The following is a 4,584-nucleotide window of genomic DNA, read 5'->3' as shown; positions in this document are numbered from 1 at the left end:
TGTTTCTTTGGGCCTGGCTTACTTCACTTAATTTAATTTTTTCCAAGTCTTTCCATTTCTTAACAAACGGGGCAATGTCATTCTTTCTGATTGAGGCATAGAATTCCATTGTATATATATATATGTATATATATATATATATATACACACACACACACATATATATATATGTATACACACATATGTATATCGCATTTTCTTAATCCATTCATCGATCATTTGGGTAATTTGCATTACATATTCTAGCTAAATTTCCAAATGAAGATAGGTATTTTACAGCCCAAACTTCTGAGTCTGGACATATCTATTGTAAGGCACATCATTAATTCTTTTCCAATATCAGAGATACAAAATATCTTAGCAAAGACTACACTAAATTAAATTCATATAAATATCACCCCATGGAGTTCAAGTAATATATTAATTGTTGTATATATGTAGTTTTCTGTTTCTGAGTAATAATGAAATGATTTTATGAGTAACATTGTTTACAAAATTAACTCTAACAAAAGTTGGTGACAAAGTACAGCTAGAAATTCAACTGTGACTATTTCAGTTTTATCTTTCTTTGCTAACTTTTTTCCCTCTTGCATTTTCCATAAATGATACATTCACAGTGGAGTCTCTGGAAGACTGTACTTTCATGTAAAAGACACTTCATTTATCTTGATGATCACATATCCCTTTCTAATCTATTTGTCCTTGCCTAGATCCTTTTCTGACCTGCACCTTCAATGATAAATTCTGTTCTCCAATACATCCAGTGTCACATCTTCGGTATTTACAACCTGACTGAATAATTTCACTCTTTGTACTGCTCATGCAAGGAATTACACATAATGGGTGTCATAAATTACATCCTAGCCCAGACAGATAGAATCAAGTGCTTTCTGGATTTTCCAGAACAACTCCATTCCTCTGTCATTGCTACAGATGAATAGTTCAAGTTGTTGTTATGTTAGTCAATGGTTCTCATCATACAATGTCTGATAACAGGTCATCAGTAAATGTTTTTCCAGAAGAGAAATTTACTCTTATACTGTTATTTGTTTCTGTGGTTGTTTTCTTCCATACGTACGCAAGTTTTCTTTATCATTTCTTTTATTAGAAATTTTAAGAAATATTGTTTGTACATGTAAGTTTATAGGCATGAATATGTGCACCAGAACATCAAAAGCTATTCTACATGAAACCCATTCCATACCTCTAAATAATTATCAAAATCAGTACTGTGTTAGGAGATAAGACATCTTTCTCTGATAATTTATGTTTTGCATATATATTAGTGTTATTTCAAATATAGTTTGTTTCTATTAATTGTTAAAGAAATTTTCACAAATCAAATGGTCAAATATGCTAGGCATATGAAGACTTGTGATACCAGCATACAGAGTGAGGATTCAGTATGAGAATTTAATGTTCAAGGCTAGACTGGTTACAATGAGACCCTGGGTCAAGAAAAAAAATCAATGAAAACTTTTCAGTAAACTATTCAGTAAAGTTCCAAAAGAATACTTGGCTTGTATTAATTTTCTTGTGTGTAGGAAAATTATTGGCATATTATAATGCACTTAAAATCTAAAAATTAAATTAAAATGAGCATTTAATTAGTGTATTACTTTATGTCTTATTCAGAACATATTATAATGCACTTAAAATCTAAAAATTAAATTAAAATGAGCATTTAATTAGTGCATTACTTTATGTCTTATTCAGAAGGGACGAAGTATGAAGAGAAGAAGTATTCATTGAAACAGGCATTCAGCAACCTAAGTAAGAAATATCATCTTCAAAGCATTTGGTGGTTAGTTTAGTTCACATATATTTAGATATGGATAGCTTAAATCAAAGATATGACACCTTTAATGCAAATTTTGTACATTTGCTAAAAGGATATAAGCTATTGTTATCAGCATTCTTGCTTCAGAGAGAGAGAGAATGAGACAGAGACAATAACACAGAGAAAGAGACAGAGACGACAGAGAGAGAGAGAGCATTAGAGACCCAGATTGGAATGAAGAAAATGTAATAAAAGAGGAAAGAAAGTATTAAGTATTAAGAGAATTCAGATTTATAAGACCAGAAAAATGTCTGGGAATGCAACTAGTGATAAAACACATGTCAAGCATGTGTGAAGCCCTGGGATCTCTATTCCCAGCACTGAAAAAATAAAAATCAAAGAATGCGGAATCATGCCAAATACACTTCCAATGAAAAAAATAAAAGAGGGGGAAGATATTGCTTCATCTAAAAATCTAATTCCTGATTGCAAAAGATATATAAAAGTAATATATCAATTGACTAACCTGGAGTATATTTTATTCCTGAAATTATCCAAATCATCAATTTACTCATATTAAACAGATGACTAAATCCACTCCTTGCATGAATTTGACAACATCTCAACTAACTGACAACATTTTACATTAATACCTAATAAAAGCTCTGCTTAAAGGTTATATTGATACATACATTTCAAGCAAAAGAGATTGATGACAGTTATCTTGATATTTTCTCACACTTAAGTTAGCTAACAGCCTTTTTTTTGCTACCAGATTACTCTTCTCTTAGGCAAGTGATAGAAGAGAAATAAGAAGACCACATGTGCATACTCACTGATGAACTAAATTTTTTTTTCAGGTTAATAAGCACTAATGCCATGCTTAATACTCTTACCTGTCCTGGGAGAGGTAAAAAAATCCTGTCATTTAGCCGATGTCAGAGTAAGATTATTAGTTAGGAGTGCTGAGGAGATGGGCATTGGTGGCAGAGATCGACTTTGTTTAATCTTGTCACTGCCACACATTGACATGAGGTTTTAAGGAAGGTTTCTAATCTTCCTGAATATCAGTTTTGTAATATTTCAACCTTCACTAGTTTACTATAAGAATTAAGTAAGATTAATATAAACCCTACTGCATACTGCATATGCTATTTTAGAATTCATAAATGAAAGAGACAACTAATGCTTTTGCTATATTCTGGTTTCATCATCATCGTGATTGTTATTATTAATCTCACTGCTATAATTTTTATTAGGTATGGGTATTTTAAGCATTTAGGAGGGATTGTGACATCTTTAATAATATTGTAAACCCTTAAATTCTGTTCTAAAAGATTTTAAATTCTGCCCAGACATACACAAATTTAGCAACAGTTTGGAAAGTATAAAAATTCTTAGGGACAACCCCTGTTTTCACTGTATGTTGGTATAATTTGGGGAGGGGAAGGGCAAAACAAATTGTTTAAATAGGGATACAAGTGGACCCATGTAACAATGAAACATACAAGATGCTATGTCAAAAAAGGAACTTTACAACTTTGGCTAGGGAAGTGGGGGAACTGGGAGGGAAGGGATGGGAAGGGGAAACAAAGGAGGAGGCCCAACAATGCTTTATAAGAAATGTACTCATTACCTTGCTCATGTAATTGTAACCCCTCTGTATGGTATTTTCACTATAAAAAACTTATTAATAATAATAAAAACTTTTTAACTCAAATGACAATTTTTTCTTTAAAAAAAAGATTCTTAGGTAGTGCATGTCCAGTCTACACAATTCTCTTGTATTAATGAGAGCCCCTCTTATCCTGGAGCTCATTTCAGGTATAAGAAAGAAGATACTGCAAATAAGGAATCCTTAAGTTAATATCACCTGTAGATAGTGGTAAACTGCTGATATAACATTACAAAAACTCGACCAGTATGAAGAAAGAATTGTTGAAAGAGAAAACATTGCTTGAGGAATCAAGTAGACAGTGGTTCAGTGTTCACGTTGCAGCATGAGTTTGATCTGGGTAGACAAGCAATTAGAAATCGCAGGTGTCCCCAAATCATGTCCCCAAATCAGGCAATTCTTTCTATTGAGTGTCTGAGGAAATGAATGTGCAGCTTGAGGTCAAGACAGAAGTCTCCTATTGGCATTCATTCTAGAGATTGGCCCAACTGCTATGAGGACACATTTTATTTAGCAGACTGCACTAGCCTCTACTTCTACATGTTCATCTGTGGAGAGCACCTGGAAAATTGCTAAAACCTATTTAATGTATTTAATTTATGTTTTTTGTCTGTCATGGGGCTTGAAGTCTGGGCCTGAGCACTGTCCCTGAGCTCTTTAGCACGAGGCTAGCACTCTACCATTTGAACCCCAGCACCACTTCTGGCTTTTTCTGTTTATGTGGTTCTAAAGAATCAAACCCAGGGCCTCATGTATGTGAGGCAAGCACTCTACCACTGAGCCACCTTCGCAGCCCAAGATTGCTAAAACTTGAATGACCACAGGCTCTGTTTCCTACACAACAAATGCCCCCAAATGAGCATTGTATATCTTCTAACTTCCATTCTGAAATTACCCAGTCAGAGGTAAGAAATTTGTCAAATAGCAACTGTAAGTCATAGGATATTTCCCCCTAATTCCTAGAAGCTGATAGCACAGGAAATACTTCAAAATCAAGTAAAAAATGACTCCTGGTTATACATATATATATACTTGGAGGCTGTTTTCTTTGTTTAATTTCTTTTTGTTCATTGGTAAGCCTCCAGAATTCAGTATTTATTTAGTAGACTGCATGGAATAAGAAAAAAAA

Source organism: Dipodomys ordii, unplaced genomic scaffold (genome assembly GCF_000151885.1).
Source record: "Dipodomys ordii isolate 6190 unplaced genomic scaffold, Dord_2.0 Scaffold34, whole genome shotgun sequence".
In the NCBI taxonomy this organism is placed as follows: Eukaryota; Metazoa; Chordata; class Mammalia; order Rodentia; family Heteromyidae; genus Dipodomys; species Dipodomys ordii.
This window is presented reverse-complemented; position numbering follows the sequence as displayed.